The sequence below is a fragment of the Giraffa tippelskirchi genome, chromosome 12, assembly GCF_054371585.1.
Source record: "Giraffa tippelskirchi isolate mGirTip1 chromosome 12, T2T-mGirTip1v1.2.pri, whole genome shotgun sequence".
Classification (NCBI taxonomy): Eukaryota; Metazoa; Chordata; class Mammalia; order Artiodactyla; family Giraffidae; genus Giraffa; species Giraffa tippelskirchi.
Window position 1 is genome coordinate 39,281,974 of NC_137286.1, and position 23,884 is coordinate 39,305,857.

Consider the following 23,884-nt stretch of genomic DNA (forward strand, 5'->3'; position numbering starts at 1 on the left):
ACAGATTTCAGTGCATATGTGGAAGGAAGGAAGGAACGGGAACTCTTGTGGATTATGTATTACAGATACTGATTTCTATCTATACATTAATACTGACCTCCTAATTCATACCTGGCCCATTCCTTTCCTTTTTTTTTCCAAAAGCTTTGTGTTTGAAAGTTAGGGTCTCCTGTGTGGTAAATTACTTCCCCTGTATGTCTTCTTTTTGTGAAGAAGGGGCATCATCTGTTATGTTTTTTCTATGTTGCTGACTACACTACATATATGATCTTCTAACATCCATCCTTGTTTGGACCAGTGGCATAATTTCATGGCAGTTTTTCATGTCTGAGAAAAAGCCTAAGGTATATATGTACCACATTTCTTTAAGATTTAATTTTTCAATGGAACATTTCTTTGGTCTGTGTCTTGGCTGTTGGAAGTAGCCCTGCAGTGAATGTTAGGGTACATGTGTCATTTGAATGGTGGTTTTTTTTGTAATATAGTCTCAAGAATGGGTATTAAAATCCTAGACTTAGCTCTCTTGAAATTTTTCGTTGTCGTCTGTGGAGGCTGACCTTTCCAGGGGCTGTTGCCAATATTCATTCCCGTGGAACATGTAGGAGGTTATATTATCTCCCAGCTTTCTCCTCCATTTACTGTTTGCATACAGTCAGGGTGGCTATTCTGTCAGAGGGTATTTGATTACTTGTCATTTTGATTGGGATTCCTATGGTAATCATAGGATGATTGAGTGTCTTGTCCTGGGCCATTTGGGGTCTTTTCAGTTCAGTTCAGTCGCTCAGTCATGTCCGACTCTTTGTGACCCCATGAATTGCAGCACGCCAGGCCTCCCTGTCCGTCACCAACTCCCGGAGTCTACCCAAACCCGTGTCCATCGAGTCGGTGATGCCATTCAGCCATCTCATCCTCTGTCTTTTATTTTACATTTTTTTTCCTTGAAGGGTGTGAGAAAAATTTTATCTGTTCCAATTGGCTTCTTTACATTCGGTTGTGTTTGGAATTTATTTCTACAATACTGGCCGCAGGACTTTTCCTGAGGCCCCACAGGTCTTGTGAGTTGGAGGTTCTAGGAAGCAATCATGGTCAACATGTAGTTACAGGAACTGTCCACAAGGAGGCAGCACTTATTCGTGCTCAACTGTGATTCGACATGCAACCAGAGCCTTGGGGAAAGTTGGCTTCCTGGGCTCTGAATTAAGAGTGGAATGGTGGAATGTGCCTGAGCAAACACCCAAGGGTTTAAGTCTCACTATTTCTTCCGCAAAGCTCCACCCCCCCGCCCCCACTCATGCCAGCCTGGGGCACTGCTCCCTGCTGAGGGGCCTAAGAGGCTGCATTCTCAGGAAGGAGGCTTCAGCTGGGGACGCCAGCACCAGGGGACCTGAATACTTGGTGACTTCACCTTGGTCCCCAGGCCTGATGGTCGAGCCACCATCTTTTGGGTGCACTCTGAATTCTGGTTACAGGCAGGGAAAACCAGGCAAAACAGGTTTAAGAGATGTCTTATGAAGGGGACTCTGCTGGCCCCAGTCCAGCCATGGGACTCAACACTACCCAGGTTCCAGGGATCGGATACTATCCCAAATTATGAAGGTCAGTGGGCATAAACTAGGCTTTACTTTTCATTCCTGTTCTTTTCTTTACTCTCATGCCGATGCTATTTTGAAGTATAGCTGATTGGCCTTTTGTGCTTGTCCTCGGTGTACAACGGACTGATTCAGTTATGACGTATACATAGAGAATAACTACTTTTTTGGACTCTTTTGCCATAGAGGTTATTGAACAAGGTTGAGTAAAGTTCTCTGTGCTGAACATCAGTTCCCTGTGGAATATATACTAGAGATACAGATTGTTTTATACATGTGCAAGGAACCAAGGAAGGAAAGAGTCCTTGTGGATTATCCACTACAGCTACAGATTTCTATGTATATGTTAGAGATAAATGTTTCTGCATATATGTGTGTGGTAGAAAGGAAAGAGGCTGGACATAAGCCTTGTAGATTACCTAGTACAGATACATATTTCTGTGGCTATGTTAGAGATACCGAGTTTAGTGCTTTTGTAGAAGGAAAGAAGGAAGGAGATAATTTTTCCACATTATCTATTACAACTACAGATTTCTGTCTATATGTAGTACTCCTGATTCATCTCTAGCCCTTTCCTTTTTTTTATTTTGAATTCTTTGTGTTTGAATCTCAGAGTCTCTTTTTATATTGTAAAATACTTCCTGTGGATCTTTTTTTTTTTTTAATTTTACCTAGAAGGGGCATCATCTGCTATTTTCTTCCTCTGTTGCTGATTCTGCTTAGTTTATGATCCTCCAAGGTTCCTCCTCGCAGGAACCATTGGCATAACTTCATGGGGTTTTTTCGAGTCTGAGTAATAGCCCATTGTATATATGTACAATATTTCTTTAAGATTTAATCTGTCGGTGGAACGTTTCTTTGGTCTGTGTCTTGACAGTTGGAAGTAGCCCTGCAGTGAATGTTGGGGTGCGTGTGTCATTTGAATGATGGATTTTCATAATATAGGCCCATATGTGGGTATTAAAATCCTAGGCTTAGCTCTCTTGAAATTTTTTATTGTTGCCTACGGAGGCTGTCCTTTCTACAGCCTGTTGCCAATAGCCATTCATTCCTATGGAGTGTGAAGGGGGATTCCATCATCTCTCAGCTCTCTCCCCCATTTACTGTTTGCATACAGTTAGGATAACCATTCTCTCAGATGGAATTTGATTTCTTGTTGTCGTTTTGATTGGCATTTCTCCTGTAATAAATAGGGATGTTGAGTATCTTGTCTCATGACCATTTGGTGTTTTTTCCTTTTTTTTCCTTAAAAGGTGTTAGGAAAACTTACCTGTCACAATTGGCTTCTTGAAAGTCAGTTGTGTTTGGAATTTATGTTTGCAATATCTACCGTAGGGCCTTTTCTGACAGCAGCTATCGTTAACAGCCCCTTGCACCTTGTGAATTGGAGATGCCAGTAAGCACCTGTGGTCAAGTTGTAGTTATAGAAAATGTCCACAAGGCGGCAGTACTTCTTCATGCCCAACTCTGGTTCCATGCGCAAGCAGAGTCTTAAGGAAAGAAGGCTTACTGGACAGTGAATTAAGAGTAGAATGTGCCTAAGCAAACACCCAAGGGCCTGTGTCTCACTACTTCTTCCCCCTGAAGCTTCACCCCTCCCCTCCAGACTCATGCTTACCTGGGGCACCGCTCCCTGCTGAGGTAGGTGCCTAGGAGACTGAACTCTCAGGAAGGAGGCTTGAATTGGGGACCCCAGCACCAATAGACCTGGAATCTAGATTACTTTTCCAGGGTTTGAGGCCATCCTTTTGTTGTACTAGGGACTCTGGTCCAAGTCAGAGCAAACCAGACAGTACTCAATTAAGGACACCCTGCCCAGCTGTTTGACACTTCAGGGCAGTCATGGGTTCCAAGGCTGCTCAGACTTTAGGAATGGGATAGCAGCCCATCAGGGAGGTGGGAGGAAATTAACTAGGCTTTGACTTTTCTTCCCTTTTCTTTAATCTAATGCCAATGCTATATGGGAATATAGTTGATTTGCCATTTTTGCTTGTCATCAGTATACAACCACCTGATTCTGTTATGACATATGATTATATACAGCATATCTGTTCTTTTTTGGATTGTTTTTCCCTAGATGTTATTGCAGAATTTCGAGCAAAGTTCCCTGTGCTGAACATTAGGTGTTTGTGGAGTATCTGTTAGATATACAAATTTCTGTGTAAATGTGGAAAGGATGAAGGAAGGAGATAATACTGGCAAACTGTCTATTAACAGATATAGATTTCTGTGTGTGTGTTAGAGATGCAGATTTTGTGTTTATGTGGGAGGGAGGAGCAAGGAAGGAGATACTCCTTATGGATTATGTATTGAAGATACTGGTTTATGTGCATATGAGGAAGGAAGGAAATAATCCTTGTGGATTTTCTATTACAGATACAGATTTCTGTATGTTAGAGACACAGATTTCTTTGTATATGTGGAAGGAAGGAATGGAGAAGGGAAGGTAGGAGATACTGCTCGTGGATTATCTATTAAACATACATATTCCTGTGTATATGTTTGTCCCAAATTTCTAATTCATCCCTGGCCCTTCACTTTTCTTGGGGGGGGGTACACTTTGAGTTCTCAGAGTCTCTTTTTGTGTTGTAAATTAGTTCCTTTGCATCTCTTTTTTCATTTTGCATAGAAGGGAGACAGTATACTATTGTCTTTCCTTGACTGGCTGACTTGGTTAGTGTAAGATTCTTCAAGGTCCATCCCTGCGGCAACCTTGGGCATAGTTTCATAATTTCAGTGGCAGTTTTTCATAGTCCATTTTATACATGTACTGCATCTTCTTTAGCTTTAATCTGTCAGTGGACATTTTTCTGGGTCTGTGTTTTGCTGTTGTAAGTAGGGCTGCAGTGAATGTTGGGGTGCTTGTGTCTTTTTGAACGGTGGTTTTTGGATATAAGCCCACATGAGGGTATGTCAGATTCTAGGCTTTGTTTTTCTGAAGATCTTTTTTTCTAGCATGTGGAGGCTGTACTTTCTAGGGCTGTTGGCAATCTCCATTCCCATTGACTGTGTCGGGTATGTTCCATCACTACCCAGCTCTCTCCCGCATGTATTGTTGCAGACTTGTGAGGATGGCCATTCTGATAGGTTGGATTTGATTTCTTGTTGTCATTTTGATTGGCATTTCTCCTGTAATATTAGGGATGCAGAGCATATTGTCCTGTGGCAGTTTGGGGTTTTTTATTTTTAAGAGAATGAGGAAAATTTACCTTTTGCCATTGGCTTCTTAAAAGTTGGTTGTGTTTGCAATTTATTTCTGCAATATTCACTGCAGGACCTTTCCTGAGGGTGTGCGTGTCTGTGTGCTAAGTCGCTTCAATCATGTCCAACTCTCTGTGACCCTATGAACCACAGCCCACCAGGCTCCTCTGTCCATGGGATTCTCCAGGCAAGAATACTGGAGTGGGTTGCCATGCCCTCTTCCAAGGGCTCTTCTTGACCCAGGGATTGAACCAGCACCTTTATGTCTCCTGCACTGACAGGCAGTTCTTTACCACTAGTGCCACCTGGGAAGCCCCAGTAGAATCATAAAAAGTCATTAACAACTCACCTAGTCATACAGAAAGAGGTCAAGCTATATCACCAGGGCAAACTGTTAAACCTCAAACGGAATGGTCAGACTGAAGCCTGAGATGTGGGAAGGGTCAGTAGACATGGTGGTCTCACCATGTGCCCCCTTGGCAGTGACTGTATTTGCTCAAGGAGCTTTTATTGGGTGGTGGAACTTGGTCCCACCAAAACTAAGCCTTCCCTTTGAGGGGAGCAGTGCACATCTTTAAAACAGCTCAAAGATGCAAAACTGAGCGCATAGCCTTGAGTAACATGATATTGCGTGTCCCTATCATTAGACTAGAAAGGAAATAACTAAATATTTAATAACTGCTTATCTGTAAGAAAACTGTCAAGTTGAGATGTCAAACCTAATTTATTTTACATCTGAAAATTAAAGAATCATCCTATAATGCTCCTCATTGTTAACTATTTGAGAAATTCAAATTAAAACTTCAATGAGGTACCACCTCAAAATGGTCAGGAAGGCCATCATTTAAAAATCTCCAAATAACAAGTGTTGCAGAGAGTGTGGAGAAAAGGGAACCCTCCTACACTGTTGCTGGGAATGTAAATTGGTGTAGGCACTATAGAAAACAGTATGGTGGTTCCTGAAAAATACTAGAGTTACCATATGATCCAGCAATCCCACTTCTAGCCATACACCCAGACAAAGCTATAATTGGAAAAGATACATGAAGTATGTGCATACCAGCTGCAGATCTGACAAGAAACCTTACTCTTACATCCTAGATATCAAATTTGTTTTCACATATTGTCTGCCGTATTTAGACTCTTGGTTCATACTCCACGTAACCACATACTGTCATGATTAAATCCAATTTGAATTTTAGCCTTATTTTTAGGATGTGGTTTCTCTCCAGCAGTGTAGGAAGATTCCATTTTCTCCAGGGCAGCACTTCTTCATGCCCAACTCTGCTTCCACCTGCAACCAGAACCTTAGGGGAGTCGGCTTCCTGGGCTCTGTATACATGCATGAGGGAGAGGAGGCAGGCAGGCGGGCAGGCAGAGGAGAATCCTTGTGGACTAGCTAATAGAGATACATATTTCTGTGGGTATGTTAGAGATACTGGAGAAGGAAATGGCAACCCACTCCAGTATTCTTTCCTGGGAAATCCCATGGGCAGAGGAGCCTGGCAGGCTACAGTCCCTGGGATCGCAAAGTGTCAGACATGACTAATGACCAAACAACAAGCATGTTAGAGATACAGATTTTAGTGCATACATGAAAGGAAGGAAGGAGATAATCTTTATGGTTTATTCTGTGTATGGTTAGTAGCAACTTCCTAATTCATCCCTGGTAGTTTCCTGTTATTTATTTTTGGGGGGAATCCTTTGTTTTAGAATGTCAGACTCTTTTTGTGTTGTACATTACTTCCCCTGTAACTCTTCATTATTTTGCCTTGGAGGGACATCATCTGCCATTTTCTTCCATCATCTGCCTTGGAGGGACATCATCTGCTTTGCTTAGTGTATGATGCTCCAAAGTGCATCCTGTGGGGATCATTGGCCTGATTTCATAATTTCAGTGGCAGTTTTTCAAGTCTGAGTAATATCCCATTAACATACCACACTTCTTTAAGATTTCATCTGTGGCTGAATCATTTCTCATGTCTGTATCTTGGCATCTGGAGGTCCCACTGCAGTGAACGCTGGGGTACATGAATCATTCTCAGTGATGGTTTTTTGTAACAGAGGCCCAAGTGTGTATTTTAAATTCCTAGGCTTAGCAGTCTTGAAATTTTTAGTTCTGGCCTGCAGAGGCTGTCCTTTCTAGGGGCTGTTGCAATGTCCATTCCCACAGCACTTGTCGGGGGTTTCCATCATCTCCCTGCTCTCTCCACCACTTACCATTTCCCGACAGTCAGGATGCTCATTCTGTCAGATGGGATTTGATTTCTTGTTGTCAATTTGATTGCCATTTCTCCTCTCATAATTAGGGTTGCTGAGCATCTTGTCTTCTGGCTGATTGGATTTTTTTTTTCCACAAAGGGTATGAGGAGAATTTACCTGTTGCCATTGGCTTGTTGAAAGTTGGCTGTTTTTGGAATTTACTTCTGCAAAGCCCGCTGAAAGACCTTTCCTGAGGGCAGCTGTTGCTAAGGGCACCAGAGGCCTTGTGAATTGAAAGTACAGATAGAACTGGAGTCACGTTGTAGTTAAAGGAAATGTCCACAAGGCGGCAGCACTTCTTCATGCCCAATTCCGGTTCCACCTGCAACCAGAGTAGGCTTCCTGAGCCATGAATTAGAGTGGAATATGTCTGAGCAAACACCCAAGGGCTTGTGCCTCACTATTTCTTACCCATAAAGCTCTACCCCTCCCCTGAAGACTCATGCCCTACCTGGGGTACCACTCCCTGGGGAGGTGCCTAGGAGGCTGCACTCTCAGGAAGGAGGCTTCAGCTGGCGTCCCCAATACCCGGACCCTGGATACTTGGTGACTTTACCCTGTATCCTTGAGGCCAGAAGGTCAGGCCACCATCGTTGGGGTGCATTAGGGATTCTGGTCCCAGCCAGAAAAAACCAGACAGTACAAGTTTAAGAAGTGTCTCTATGAAGGGCACCCTGCTGGGCCATCTCAACCTCACCACAGGCCAGCCCTGGGACTCAAGTTTCCTCATGGTTCAGGGATGGGATAAGAGCCCAAGTCTCAGAGGTTGGAGGGAATAAAGTAGGCATTGCTTTTTTTTTTTCCTTTCCTTTTCCTTAGTCTCATGTCAATGCTATGTTGAAGTCTAGTCGATTTGCAGTTTTGTGCTTGTCCTCAGTGTACAATGAACTGATTCAGTTATGACAGATACATTCTGCATATGTGTAGTTTTTGTTTTGATTTTTTTCCATGGAGTTTATTGAACAAGGTCCAGTAAAGTTCTCTATTCTGATCATCAGGTCCCTGTGGGCTATTAGAGATACAGATTGTTGGTACATGTGCAAGGAACCAGGAAGGAAATAGTCTTTGTAGATTATATATTCCAGTGACAGATTTCTATGTCTATGTTAGAGATAAATACTTCTGTGTACATGTGCAAGGAAGAAAGCCCAGAGATAAGCCTTGTGGATTAGCTCATACAGTAGCAGATTTCTGGATATATGTTGGATATACAGCTTTCAGTGCCTGTGTGAAAGGAAGGAAGAATGGAAGGAGGGATGGGAGGAGGAGATAATCCTTGTGGATTATCTATTACAGACACAGATTTCCATGTATACATTAGTACTGACCTCCTAATCCATCCCTGGCTCTTTCCCTTTTTATTCCCCGCTCTTTGGAATTCTGGGTTTGTGTTTGCATCTCAGAGTGTCTATGTTGTAAACAACTTCCTCTGTCCTTTTTTTCAATTTCTCCTTCCACGACATCTGCTATTTTCTTCCCTTGTTGCTGATTTCTCTTATAATACTTTCCACCAAGGTCCATCCTTGTAGGGACCGTTGGCCTAATTTCATAATTTCAGTGCTGGTTTTTCAAGTCCATTTTAATAATAATATATATTATTATATGATAATGATATAAAAATAGCCCATTTTATATATGTACCACATTTGTTTAAGATTTCATCTGTCATTGGACCTTATCTTGGGTCTGTGTCTTGGCGATTGGAGGTACCACTGCAGTGAACGCTGGGGTGCATTTTTCATTTTGAATGATAGTCTTTTGTAATATAGGCCCAGGTGTGGGTAGTAGAATCCTAGGTTTAGCTGTCTTGAATTTTTTTCTTCTGGACTGTGGAGGCTGTCCCTTCAAGGGGTTGTTGCCCATATCTGTTCCCAGGGAACATGAAAACGGGTTCCTTCATTTTGTTGCAGGGAGAAAGCCAATTCTGACTCCATGTTGAAAACTGTTTTTACTTGCTTTTCATTCTTTATTATAATCGTACTCAATGGCTTGCCTGGAGGTCCCTATCCCCCTGCTTGACTATAAACTAAAGTGTCTTTGTTCAGTTCAGGGGGAGATATTTTGTCCCTGCCCACCTGGAAATAGAAGAGATTAACACACACCTTCTGAAGGCTTTTCATTCCCTTTTGCAAGACTGAAGACTTTCTCACTTTACTTCCCCACTGCAACTCCCTCTCCTGCCTTTTGACTTCAGTTCCTCATTGCTTCTTTCTCTCTGGTCTATAAAACAACCTGGCATCCAGACTCCAGAAGATGGTTAATTTGAGGCACTAGCCTGCCTTCTTCTCCATCTGCTGGCTCCCCAATTAAAGTCCCTTCCTTGCCTCAACACCTCATCTCTCGGATTCATTGGCCTATTGTGTGGTGAGCAGAATGAGCTTGGACTCAGGAACAATTTGGCTTAGCCAGCCAGGAGCCTTGCTGCCCGTGGCTAGCTGACCCTGATCAGGGAATAATGGGGCAAGAACCTAGCAGCTGCTGGGGCCATTTGTTGTCCTGAAGTTCTTTCCTTCAAGATTCCCTGAAGTGGCACCAGCCACCCCCAGCACTTGGCAGTTGAGACAAGGAATCGAAAAACTTCTCGAGTCCAGGGACTCAATTTCATTTGTAGGGTAAGTATATGCAATTCGATAGCTGGTTCAGCCAGTACGATGTTTGGTGTGTCCTTTTGTGTTAAGAGCCGACAGGCTCAATTTTGGAGGGTAAGTCGCTCTGGTGTGCACATGGGAACATATTTTCTCCTCAGTCTGGGCTTTTCCTTTATGGGATAAGCAAATTTGGTTGGGTACCCATTTGCAGAGAGGAGGTGGTGTTAGACTCTACCCTGAACCAGTTCTCGTGGGGCATGCCCACCCTAGTTGCAATTAACTCAATTGTAGGGTAAATTGTAGGGTAAATGGGCTTCCCTTGTGGCTCAGCTGGTAAAGAATCAGCCTGCAATGTGGGAGAGCTGGGTTTGATCCCTGGGTTGGAAAGATCCCCTGGAGAAGGGAAGGGATACCCACTCCAGTATTCTGGCCTGGAGAATTCCATGGACTATATAGTCCATGGGATTGCAAAGAGTCAGTCTGGGTCTTCTGTGTTTGGCATTATACAGGTGATAAAGTGGGAAAATTAGATATGTTAAGATCAGAAGAACAAAGTCCTTGAATGGCTCAGAATTAAACAATCTGGCCTCATAGTCACCCACAAGCTGAGCGTCTGCCTAGAGGCCTCATCTCCACACAAGCCGAGCATCTCTCCAGAGGACAGTATACACACATGAGCTGAGCGTCTGCCTGGAGGTGTTTAGATATACACAAGCTTAGCATCTGTTAAAGGCCTCAGAGACACACAGGAGCTGAGCATCTGCTTAGAGAACTTATAAAGTGAAAGTCACTCAGTCGTGTCCAACTCTTTGCAACTCCAAGAACTATACAGTCCATGGAATTTTCTAGGCCAGAATACTGGAGTGGGTAGCCTTTCCCTTCTCCAAGGAATCTTCCCAACCCAGGGATCGAACCCAGGTCTGCCACATTGCAGGTGGATTCTTTACCAACTGAGCTATCAGGGGGTGACTGCCTAGCAGCCTCATAGACACACGTGAGCTGAGCTACTGCCTAGCAGCCCCATAGACACAGAGAAGCTGAGCATCTGCTTGGAGGCCTCATAGACACACGCAAGATGAGCGACTACCTAGAGGCCTCATAGACAAACATAAGCTGAGTGTCTGACTAGAGGCCCCATAGACACACTGAGCTGAGTGCATAGCCAGAGGCATCTGTCTAGAGGCCTCCTAGTCACACACAACCTGAGCATCAGCCTAGAGGCGTTTAGATATACACAAGCTTAGCATCTGTTAGAGACCTCAAAGTTACACAGGAGCTGAGCATCTGCCTCGAGGCCTCCTGGACCCATACAAGATGAAGTGCTGCCCCCTAGAGGTCATAGCCTGTCACAGCCGCCCTCAGGAAAGGTCCTGCCACACATATTACAGAAATGAATTCCAAACACAACCAACTTTCAAGAAGCCAATTTCAAAGGTCAATTTTCCTCATACCCTTTAAAGAAAAAAAAATAGAAAAAGAGAACCCAACTGGCCAAGGACAAGATGCTAGTGTCCCAAATTATTACAGGACAGATGTTGATCAAAATGACAATAAGAAATCAAATTCTGTCTAACCGAATGGCCATCCTGTCTGCCAACAGTACATGGAGGAGAGATCCAGGAGATGATGGAATTCTCCTTCATGTTCCCTGCAAACAGACATTGGCAACAGTCGCTTAAAGGGACAGCCTGCACAAGTCATAACAAAAAAACGTCAAGAGAGCTAGGACTCTGATACCCACACCTGGACCTATATTACATAAAACCATCATTCAAAATGACAATATGTACCCCAACCTTCACTGCAGTGGTACCTCCAACTGCCAAGACACAGAACAAAGCAAAGGTCAACTGACAGATTAAATCTGAAAGAACTGTGGTACATACATTCAAGGTGCTATTACTTAGACTTCAAATATCACCATGGAAATAATGAAATTATGCCAATGGTCCACACAAGGATGAACCTTGGAGGACAATACACTAAGTGAAGTAAGCAATAGAGGAAGAAAATAGTAGATGATGTCCCTTGAAGGTAAAATTGAAAAAAAGATACAGGGGAAGTAATTTACAACAGAAAAAGTGACTCTGAGACACAAAGAATTCCAAAAAAAAAAGGTGCCAGGGATGAATTAGGAGGTTGTTACTAAGCTATACACAGAAATCTGTAATAGATAATCCATAAGGATTATCGCCTTCCTTCTTTCCCCATATGCACTGAAATGTGTATCTCTAGTGTTGTTGTTGCTTGGTTGCTAAGTTGTGTACAACACTGTGAACCCCATGGACTGTAGCCTGGCAGGCTCTTCTGCCCATTGTATTTCCCAGGAAAGTATACTGGACTGAGCTGCCATTTCCTTCTCCAGGATCTGAACATACACACCGAAATATGTATCGGTATTAGCAAGTACACAAGGAGTATCTTCCACCTTCCATCTTTCCTTCCTTCCATGTACATATACAGAAAAATATTTGTCTTGAACATATACAATGAAATCTGTAGTTGTAATAGATAATCCACAAGGATTATTTCCTTCCCTCATTCCTTGCACATATACAAAGAAATTGTACCTCTAATAAATGTCCCATAGGGATCTGAGGTTCAGCAGGAACTTTACTTGACCTTGTTCAATAACTTCAATGGCAAAAGAATCAATAAAGAGTACTAAAGCCTGTATGTTTATGTCATAGCTGAATCAGCCAATTGTACACTGTGGACAAGGACAGAACTGCAGGTTGACTAGATTTCAACATAGAATTGCCATGAAATTAAAAGAAAGAATAGTAATGCCTAGTGTATTCCCTTAGACTCCTTGACTTAGGATCCTATCCATATCCTGGAACCTGGTAGGCTTGAGATTCAGGGCTAGACTGTGGTGGGGTCAAGACAGGCGAGCAGGGTGTCCTTCATAGGAGCCCTCTTAAACCTGTACTGTCTGGTTTGCCCTGGCTGGGGCCAGAATCCCTAGTGAACCCCAATCTTAATGGCCTGACCCTCTGACTTGGAGGAACATGGAAAATCACCCAGACCCCAGGTCTCCTGGTGCTGGGGTCCCCAGCTGAAGCCGCCTTCCTGAGAGTGCAGCCTCCTAGGCACCTCATCAGGGAGCAGTGCCCCAGGTAGGCATAAGGCTAGAGGGGAGGGAAGGGTGAAGCTTCAGGGGAGGAAGAAGTAGTGAGACACAAGCCCTTGGGTGTTTCCTCATTCACATTCCACTGTAATTCACAGCCCAGGAAGTCAACTTTCCCTAAGGCTCTGGTTGCAGGTGGAACCAGAGTTGGGCATGAAGAGATGCTGCCGCCTTGTGGAGATTTCCTGTAACAACAACTGACTGGCACCTCCAATTCAAAAGGCCTGTGGGGCAGTGAATGACAGCTGCCCTCAGAAAGGACCTGCGGCAAGTACTGCAGAAATAAATTCCAAACACAACTGACTTTCAAGAAGCCCATTTCAAGGTCAATTTTCCTCACACCCTTTAAGGAAAGAAAAGAGAGAAAAAAAGAACCCAGACCACCACAGGACAAGATGCTCAGCATCCTGAATCATTACAGCAGTGATGCAGATCAAAAAGACAAGAAATGAAATCCTGCCAGAATGGCCACTTTAACTGTCTGCAAACAGTACATGGAGGAGAGTCCTGGGAGATGATGGAACCCCCCCCCCCCCCGCATCATGTTCCCTGGGAACAGACATTGGCAACAACCCCTTGAAAGGACAGCCTGCACAAGCTAGAACCAAAAAAGTCAAGAGAGGTAAACCTAGGATTCTAATACCCACACCTGGGCCTATATTACAAAAAACCGTCATTTAAAATGACACATGAACTCCAACCTTCACTGCAGTGGTACCTCCAACTGCCAAGACACAGACCTAAGAAAAGGCCCACTGACAGTTTAAAGAAATGTGGTACATATACAGAAGGGGCTATTACTCAGACTTGAAATATTGCCACTGAAATAATGAAATTATGCCAATGGTCCCCACAAGGATGGACCTTGGAGGAAAGTACAGTAAGTGAAGTCAGCAACAGAAGAAAATAGCAGATGATGTTCCTTTGAGAAAGTCAATTCCTAGACAGGTTGATAAGAATTCCAGGGTCCCCAAGGAGGAGAAAGGAATCTGGGGTTCTCAAGGAGGAGGAAAGGACCAACTTTTTTCATACATTCCTTAGTAAGGATTATATAACAATAATGTATCCTGCTTGAGGACATATTTCTCCTTCCTAAAAACCTTCTGACTAATCCTGTTATCTTGAAGAAAGTGAAAGTGGCTCAGTCATGTCCGACTCTTTGCAACCCCATGGAGTATACAGTCCATGGAATTCTCCAGGCCAGGATACTGGAGTGGGTAGCCTTTCCCTTCTCCAGGGGATCTTCCCAACCCAGGGATCGAATACAGGTCTCCCTCATTGCAGGCAGATTCTTTACCAGCTGAGCCATAAGGGAAGCCAAATGTATATTATGGGAGTGAGTCTAGTTAGATCTTTACAACCTTGAGACATTCTTTTGATTTATCGTAATAACCAATTAAAAAGTATATACTTCCCTTGCTAAGACTAGGGATTGGGGTACTCTCCATCTCCCTTCTGATGTCTATGTCAGAAGCTTTCTCTGTCCCTTTTCATACTATAATAATAAAACTTTAATAAAAACTTTCATACTTTAATAAAACATGACCAAGTGGGCTTTATACCAGGGATGCAAGGATTCTTCAATATCCGCAAATCAATCAATGTAATACACCACATTAACAAATTGAAAGATAAAAACCATATAATTATCTCAATAGATGCAGAGAAAGCCTTTGACAAAATTCAACACCCATTTATGATAAAAACCCTCCAGAAAGCAGGAATAGAAGGAACATACCTCAACATAATAAAAGCTATATATGACAAACCCACAGCAAACATTATCCTCAATGGTGAAAAACTGAAAGCATTTCCCCTAAAGTCAGGAACAAGACAAGGGTGCCCACTCTCACCACTACTATTCAACATAGTTTTGCAAGTTTTGGCCTCGGCAATCAGAACAGAAAAAAAAAATAAAAGGAATCCAGATTGGAAAAGAAGAAGTAAAACTCTCACTGTTTGCAGATGACATGACCCTCTACATAGAAAACCCTAAAGACTCCACCAGAAAATTACTAGAGCTAATCAAAGAATATAGTAAAGTTGCAGGATATAAAATTAACACGCAGAAATCCCTTGCATTCCTATACACTAACAATGAAAAAACAGAAAGAGAAATTAAGGAAACAATTCCATTCACCATTGCAATGAGAAGAATAAAATACTTAGGAATATATCTACCTAAAGAAACAAAGACCTAAATATAGAAAACTAGAAAAAACTGGTGAAAGAAATCAAAGAGAACACAAATAGATGGAGAAATACACCATGTTCATGGATTGGAAGAATCAATATAGTGAAAGTGAGTATACTACCCAAAGCAATCTATAGATTCAATGCAATCCCTATCAAGCTACCAGTGGTATTTTTCACAGAACTAGAACAAATAATTTCACAATTTGTATGGAAATACAAAAAACCTTGAATAGCCAAAGCAATCTTGAGAAAGAAGAATGGAACTGGAGGAATCAACCTGCCTGACTTCAGGCTCTACTACAAAGCCACAGTCATCAAGACAGTATGGTACTGGCACACAGACAGAAATATAGATCATTGGAACAAAATAGAAAGCCCAGAGATAAGTCCATGCACCTATGGACACCTTATCTTCTACAAAGGAGGCAAGAATATACAATGGAGAAAAGACAATCTCTTTAACAAGTGGTGCTGGGAAAACTGGTCAACCACTTGTAAAAGAATGAAACTAGAACACTGTCTAACACCATGCACAAAAATAAACTCAAAATGGATTAAATATCTAAACGTAAGACCAGAAACTATCAAACTCCTAGAGGAAAACATTGGCAAAACAGTCTCCGACATAAATCACAGCAGGATCCTCTATGACACACCTCCCAGAATATTGGAAATAAAAGCAAAAATAAACAAATGGGACCTAATTAAACTTAAAAGCTTTTGCACAACAAAGGAAACTATAAGCAAGGTGAAAAGACAGCCTTCAGAATGGGAGAAAATAATAGCAAACGAAGCAACTGACAAAGAATTAATCTCAAAAATATACAAGCAACTCCTGCAGCTCAATTCCAGAAAAATAGATGACCCAATCAAAAAATGGGCCAAAGAACTAAACAGACATTTCTCCAAAGAAGACATACAGATGGCTAACAAACACATGAAAAGATGCTCAACATCACTCATTATTAGAGACATGCAAATCAAAACCACAGTGAGGTACCATTTCACACCAGTCAGAATGGCAAAAGGCTACAAGCAATAAATGCTGGAGAAGGTGTGGAGAAAAGGGAACCCTCTTACACTGTTGGTGGGAATGCAAACTAGTACAGCCACTATGGAGAACAGTGTGGAGATTCCTTAAAAAACTGGGAATAGAACTGCCAGATGCCCTCGGGAGGGGGCAGGGCCCGCGCGGGCTGGCAGCTCGGCTGCGGCCGGAAACAATAGTGAGGAGCCCGAGCCGCGCGGATCGGCGGCGGCTGCGGCGGCGCGCGAACCCGGACGGGGCACTATGAACGAAGAGGAGCAGTTTGTAAACACTGATTTGAATGATGACAACATCTGCAGTGTTTGTAAACTGGGAACAGACAAAGAAACACTCTCCTTCTGCCACGTTTGTTTTGAGCTAAATATTGACGGAATACCAAAATCTGATCTCTTGCACACCAAATCGTTAAGGGGCCATAAAGACTGCTTTGAAAAATATCATTTGATTGCAAACCAGGATTGTCCTCGATCTAAGCTTTCAAAAAGTACTTATGAAGAAGTTAAAACCATTTTGAGTAAGAAGATAAATTGGATTGTACAATATGCACAAAATAAGGATCTGGATTCAGACTCCGAATGTTCTAAAAATCCCCAGCATCACCTGTTTAACTTCAGGCATAAGCCAGATAAAAAGTTACTCCCACAGTTGGACTCTCAAGTACCAAAGTATTCTGCAAAATGGATAGAAGGAAATGCAGGTGGCCTCTCAAACTGTACACAACAAATGTTGGAACAGAGGGAGAACACAAACTTTGGACTTGCTGTGTTACAAGATTCGGGTACCACTTTATGCCACAATAGTGTACTGTGGCCTCATAGTCACACCCGGGAACAGAAAAAGGAAAAGACAGTCTCTGGCCCAGAGGCTCATGTCCAGACCCAGCATCCACATTACAGCAGAGAGGAATTGAATTCGATGACTCTTGGTGAGGTAAAGCGACTGAATGCAGAGCTCCAACAGCAAATACAGGAAGTTTTTGAAGAGTTAGCCCACCAAGTGCAAGAGAAAGATTCTTTAGCCTCAGAGCTCCATGTCCGCCACGTTGCCATCGAACAGCTTCTCAAGAACTATTCCAAGTTACCATGTCTGCAGATGGGCCGAACAGGATTGAAGTCACACCTGCCCATAAACAACTGAACTCAACTTACACTTACTTCCCATGCTCTGCCATTTTTTGGTCTTCTGGGCATGTTCACTTTGAAGAAGTTGAAGAAAGTTATGGTCAATTATTTTATGGTCATTAAATTTGCAAAGATTAAAAAAAAAAAAAAAAGAACTGCCATATGACCCAGCAATCCCACTACTGGGCATACACACCGAGGAAACCAGAATTGAAAGAGACACATGTACCCCAATGTTCATCACAGCACTGTTTACAATAGCCAGGACATGGAAGCAACCTAGATGTCCATCAGCAGACAAATGGATAAGAAAGCTGTGGTACATATACACAATGGAATATTACTCGGCCATTAAAAAGAATACATTCGAATCAGTTCTAATGAGGTGGATGAAACTGGAGCCTATTATACAGAGTGAAGTAAGCCAGAAAGAAAAACACCAATACAGTATACTAATGCATATATATGGAATTTAGAAAGATGGTAACGATAACCCTATATGCAAGACAGCAAAAGAGACACAGATGTATAGAACAGTCTTTTGGACTCTGTGGGAGAGGACAAGGGTGGGATGATTTGGGAGAATGGCATTGAAACATGTGTATTATCATATGTGAAATGAATTGCCAGTCCAGGCTCGATGCATGAGACAGGGTGCTCGGGGCTGGTGCACTGGGATGACCTAGAGGGATGGGATGGGGAGGGAGGTGGGAGGAGGGTTCAGGATGGGGAACACATGTATACCCGTGGCAGATTCATGTCAATGTATGGCAAAATCACTACAATATTGTAAAGTAATTAGCCTCCAATTAAAATAAATTTATATTAAAAAAATAAAGTTACAAAAATTAAAAAAATGTATATAATTCCCTGGCTAAGACTAGGGATTGGGGCACTCTCCGTCCCCCTTCTGATGTCTATGTCAGAAGCTTTCTCTGTCCCTTTTCATACTTTAATAAAACTCTGCTACACAAAAGCTCTGAGTGATCAAGCCTCATCACTGGCCCCAGATTGAATTCCTCTCCTCCAGAGGCCAAGCAACAACTTATCACCTTGAGGGCAAAATTGAAAAAAGGAGAAAGAGAGATATAGAAGAAGTAATTTACAAAAAGAAACTCTGAGATTCAAACACAATGAATTCCAAAAAGAAAGTAAAGTGCCAGGGATGAATTAGGAGGTTGTTACTACCCTATACACAGAAATCTGTTCTGTAATAGTAATCCACAAGGATTATCTCCTTTCTTCTACATATGTACTGAAATGTGTATCTCTGACATTGTTTTTTGGCCTCTAAGTCATGTCCAACACTTTGCAAACCCCATGGACTATAGCCCGCCAGGCTCCTCTGCCCATGACATTTCCCAGGCAAGAATACTGGAGTGGGCTGCCTTTTCCTTCTCTGATATCTCTAACATACCCACAGAAATATGTATGCCTATTAACTAATCCATAAGAACTACCTTCTGCCTTCCATACTTCCTTCCATTCTTTCTTCCTTCCTTTGTTCCGGACACATCTACAGAGAAATATTTATGTCTAACATATACAATGAAATCTGTAGCTGTAACAGATAATCCACAAGGATTACTGCCTTTCTTTGCTCCTTGCACATGTACAAGGAAACTGTACATCTAATAAATGTCCCATAGGGATCTGACATTCAGCACAGTGAACTTTACTCAACCTTGTTCAATAACTTTGATGGCAAAAGAATCAACAAAAAATACTAAAGCCTATTTGTATATGTCATAGCTGAATCAGTCCATTGTACGTTGCGGACAAGGACAAAAGTGCAAACCAACTAGATATCAACATAGCATTGGCATGAAATTAAAGGAAAGAAAAGTAATGCCTTGTTTGTTCCCTGTGACCAGCTTGACTTAGGATGCTATCTGAATCCTGGAACCTGAGTAGACTTGAGTTCCAGGGCTGGATTGGGGTGGGGTCAAGACAGCTGAGCAGGGTGCCCATCGTGAGAGCCCTCTTAAACCTGTACTGTCTGGTTTGCCCTGGCTGGTGCCAGAATCCCTAGTGAACACAAATCCTAATAGTGGGACCTGCTGACTTGGAGGAACATGGAAAATCACCCAGACCCCAGGTCTCCTGGTGCTGGGGTCCCCAGCTCAAGACTCCTTCTTGAGAGTGCAGCCTCCTAGGCACTTCATCAGGGACTGGTGCCCCAGGCAGGCATGAGGCTAGAGGGGAGGGAGGGGTGAAGCTTCATGGGGGAAGGAGTCCTGAGATACAAGCCCTTGGGTGTATCCATTCCACCCTAATTCACAGCCCAGGAAGCCGACTTTCCCTAAGGCTCTGATTGCAGGTGGAACCAGAGTTGGGCATGAAGAGATGCTGCCACCTTGTGGACATTTCCTGTAACTACAACTTCCCCACCAGTGCTGACCGGCAGCTCCAATTCAAAAGGCCTGCGGGGCAGAGAATGACAGCTGCCCTCAGGAAACGTCCTGCCACAGGTACTGTGAAATGAATTCCAAACACAACTGACTTTCAAGAAGCCAATTTCAGAGGTCAACTTTCCTCATACCCTTTAAGGAAATAAAAAAAGAAATAAAAAGAACCCAAACGACCACAGGGCAAGATGTAGACAAGAGCTGAGAGCCTTTCTAGATGCCCATAGTCTCACACAAGCTGAGCAAGAGCCTTGAGGCCTCTAGCTAGACAGGAACTGAGCGTCCACCTAGAGCCCTCATAGACACACACAAGAAGAGCATCAGTCCTGGGCCCACTAGATAGACACGAACTGAGTGTCTTCGTACAAGCCTTATAGTCAAACACAAGGTGAGGATGCGCTTAGAGGCCTCATGCACACATACGATCTGAGCAAGAGGCTTGAGGCCTCTAGATAAATATGAGCTGAGTGTCTGCCTAGAGGTCTCAGAGACACAATGAGCTGAGCTTCTGACTAGATGCCTCGGAGACACAAACTGAGCGAGAGCCTTGAGGCCACAGACACGAGCTGAGCATCAGCCTAGAAGCCTTTGAGTCAAACACGAGGTAAGCATTTGCTCTGAGGCCACGTAGTCACAAGTGAGCTGAGGGTCCGCCTAGAGGCCTCAGATGCACAGGAGCTGAGCATCAGCCTTAAGGCCTCTAGAGAGACACGAGCTGAGCATCTGCCTGGAGGCGTCATAGACACAGGGAGCTAAAAGTCTGCCTCGAGGCCGCATAGTCACACAGGAGCTGAGCCTCTGCTTAGAGGCGTCATAGACACAACAAGCTGAGTGTCTACCTAGAGGCCTATTCTTGCCTGGAGAATTCACGGAAGGAGGATCCCAGTGGGCTTCAGTCCTTGGGGTCCCATCAAGTCAGAATAGATTCTTCAGAAGGACATAATGTTCAGCACAGGGAGCTTACGGGACCTTGTTTAATAACCTCTCTGGCAAATAATTGAAAAAAGAACAGATATGCTGTATGTATATAGCATAACAGAATAAGGAGCATGTACACTGACAATAAGAACAAAATTGCAAATCAAATATAGGGCTACATTGTATCAGCATGAAATTAAAGAACAAAAAAGAATGATGCCTATTTTATTCCCTCTGATCTCCCAGACATGTGCTGTTTACCATATCTGGAACCTGAGCAGGCTTGGGTCCCATGACTAGACTGGAGAGGATTTGAGACAGTAGGGCCAGGTATCCTTAATTTTGAATCCTCTCTTAAACTTGTACTATCTGGTTTTCCCTAGCTTGGACTATAGACCCTAGTGCATCGAAAGAATGGTAGCCTGAGCCTCTGATCACGAGAACTTTTGGAAAGTCACCTGGCCTCCAGGTCCCCTGGTGCTGGGGTCTCTAGCTGAAACCTCTTTTCTGAGAGTGCAGCCTCCTAGGTGTTTCAGCAGGGAGCAGTGCCCCAGGTTGGGATGAGTCTGAAAGGGAGGGGTGAAGCCTTAAGGAGAAGTAGTAGTGAGACACAAGGCATTGAGTGTTTGCTCAGGCAAGTTCCACTCTTATTCACAGCCCAGGAAGCCAACTTCCCCAAAGTGAAGCAGTGCTGCCGCCTGGTGGCCGTTTTCTGTAATAACACCATGAAGAGCTGTGCTACTGGATATTTAATATTCACAAGGATCTAGGTAGGGACTGTAAAAAAAATAAATAAGACACATGCTCTCAAGAAGTATCCTGGGGTAGTCATGAACAAAGAACTCAACACAAGGCAGGCATTCAAGAAGCTAATTTCAAGATGTAAGCTTAACTTACACCCTTTAAATAAAAACAAACCACCTGAAATGTCAACATCACTAAACATTCAGTTCAGTTCAGTCACAGTCGTGTCCGACTCTTTGCGACCCCATGAATCGCAGCACGCCAGGCCTCCCTGTCCATCATCAACTCCCGGAGTCCACCCAAACCCATGCCCATCGAATCGGTGATGCCATCCAGCCATCTCATCCTCTGTCGTCCCCTTCTCCTCCTGCCCCCAATCCTTCCCAGCATTAGGGTCTTTTCCAATGAGTCAACTCTCTGCATGAGGTAGCCAAAGTATTGGAGTTTCAGCTTCAACATCAGTACTTCCAATGAACACCCAGGACTGATCTCCTTTAGGGTGGACTGGTTGGATCTCCTTGCAGTCCAAGGGACTCTCAAGAGTCTTCTCCAACACCACAGTTCAAAAGCATCAATTCTTCGGCGCTCAGCTTTCTTCACCATCCAACTCTCACATCCATACATGACTATTGGAAAAACCATAGCCTTGACTAGACGGACCTTTGTTGGCAAAATAATGTCTCTGCTTTTTAATATGCTACCTAGGTTGGTCATAACTTTCCTTCCAAGGAGTAAGCATCTTAATTTCATGGCTGCAGTCACAATCTGCAGTGATTCCGGAGCCCAGAAAAATAAAGTCTGCCACTGTTTCCACTGTTTTCCCATCTATTTCCCACGAAGTGATGGGACCAGATGCCATGATCTTAGTTTTCTGAATGTTGAGCTTTAAGCCAACTTTTTCACTCTCCTCTTTCACTTTCATCAAGAGGCTCTTTAGTTCTTCTTCACTTTCTGCCATAAGGGTGGTGTCATCTGCATATCTGAGGTTATTGATATTTCTCCCCGCAATCTTGATTCCAGCTTGTGTTTCTTCCAGCCCAGCGTTTCTTCCAGCCCAGCGTTTCTCATGATGCACTCTGCATAAGTTAAATAAGCAGGGTGACAATATACAGCCTTGACGTACTCCTTTTCCTATTTGGAACCAGTCTGTTGTTCCATGTCCAATTCTAACTGTTGCTTCCTGACCTGCATACAGGTTTCTCAAGAGACAGGTCAGATGGTCTGGTATTCCCATCTCTTTCAGAATTTTCCACAGTTTATTGTGATCCACATAGTCAAAGGCTTTGGCATAGTCAATAAAGCAGAAATATAATGTTTTTCTGGGACTCTCTTGCTTTTTCGATGATCCAGCAGATGTTGGCAATTTGATCACTGGTTCCTCTGCCTTTTCTAAAACCAGCTTGAACATCTGGAAGTTCACGGTTCACATATTGCTGAAGCTTAACTTGGAGAATTTTGAGCATTACTTTACTAGCGTGTGAGATGAGTGCAATTGTGCGGTAGTTCGAGCATTCTTTGGCATTGCCTTTCTTTGGAATTGGAATGAAAACTGACCTTTTCCAGTCCTGTGGCCACTGCTGAGTTTTCCAAATTTGCTGGCATATTGAGTGCAGCACTTTCAGAGCATCATCTTTCAGGATTTGAAATAGCTCAACTGGAATTATATCACCTCCACTAGAGAAATGCAAATCTAAACTACAGCAAGGCATCACATCACACTGGTCAGAATGGCCATTGCAAGCATTCTACAAACAATGTGTGCTGGAGAAGATGTGAAGACAAGGGAACCTTTCTCCACTGATGCTTGGGATGGAAATTGGTAACAGCCACTATGGAGGACACTGTGAGGGTTTCTTCAGATGAAAATGAGAAATTAGAAAACTTCCTAACACCATACACAAAATAAACTCCAAATAGTATATATGTCTAAAGGTAATGATGGATACTACGAAATTCTTGAGAAAAATATAAACAGGACATGATTTGACATAAAATGCAGCCAAGTTTGTTGTGGATGTACCTCTCAGACTAATGAAAAATAAACCACAAATCAGAAAATGGGACCTCATTAACCTTAAAACCATTTGTCTACCAAAGGAAACCCTAACCGTGAGACAAGCACAAGCGTCAGAATAGGGAGAAAGATTTGCAATGAAGATACCCACAGGGAATTCATCTCCAAAATATACAGGCAGCTCATGCAACTCAATATCAAAAATAAATACAATCCAAGAGAGGCGGGGCTAAGATGGCCGAGGAATAGGACAGGGAGACCACTCTCTCCTCCACAAATTTATCGAAAGAACATCTGAACGCTGACCAAACTTCACAAAACTACTTCTGAAGGCTGGCTGAGGACGTCAGGCTTCCACAAAAACAGCGCATTATCTTCAAAAGAGGTAGGAGAAATTATAAAAGATAAAAAGAGAGACAAAAGAGTTAGGGACAGAGACCCGTCCCGGGGAGGGAGTCGTAAAAGAGGAGGAATTTCCAAGCACCAGGAAACCCTCTCACCGGCGGGTGTGGGGGAGGATTTCTTATCTCGGAGGGCAACGTAACTGGGAGGAAAAAATAAATAAAATCCACAGATTACGTGCCTAAAGCAACTCCCAGCAAAGAACCCCAGACGCTCGCATCATCCGCCACCAGCAAGTGGGGGCTGAACGGAGAGGAGCGGGC

At 43.2% G+C, this 23,884-nt stretch overlaps 1 protein-coding gene, 1 long non-coding RNA gene and 1 pseudogene across 5 annotated transcripts in view; 2 read left to right on the forward strand and 1 right to left on the reverse strand.

Annotated features, from left to right (window-relative positions):
- Positions 1-21,254, forward strand: part of LOC145528352 (uncharacterized) — a 100,814-nt gene extending 79,560 nt beyond the window's left edge. For 2 of the 3 annotated variants that reach the window (XR_014070327.1, XM_081546658.1), the window contains one exon: positions 19,456-19,707. The gene's annotated coding sequence lies outside the window, so the exon portion shown is untranslated. Of the gene's footprint in view, positions 1-19,455; positions 19,708-21,118 lie in introns of those variants that run through there. The other variant, XM_081546659.1, reaches the window with a different exon arrangement.
- The window catches only part of LOC145528355 (uncharacterized), a 31,589-nt gene extending 8,804 nt beyond the window's left edge, over positions 1-22,785 (reverse strand). The window contains exon 1 of the long non-coding RNA XR_014070335.1: positions 20,920-22,785. This is a non-coding gene — a long non-coding RNA (uncharacterized LOC145528355). The remainder of the gene's footprint in view (positions 1-20,919) is intronic.
- Positions 16,164-17,287, forward strand: LOC145528579 (protein EURL homolog pseudogene; annotated as a pseudogene). Its single transcript, XR_014070523.1, has one exon. The product of XR_014070523.1 is annotated as a protein EURL homolog pseudogene (transcript).
- Positions 22,786-23,884: the final 1,099 nt, after the last annotated feature.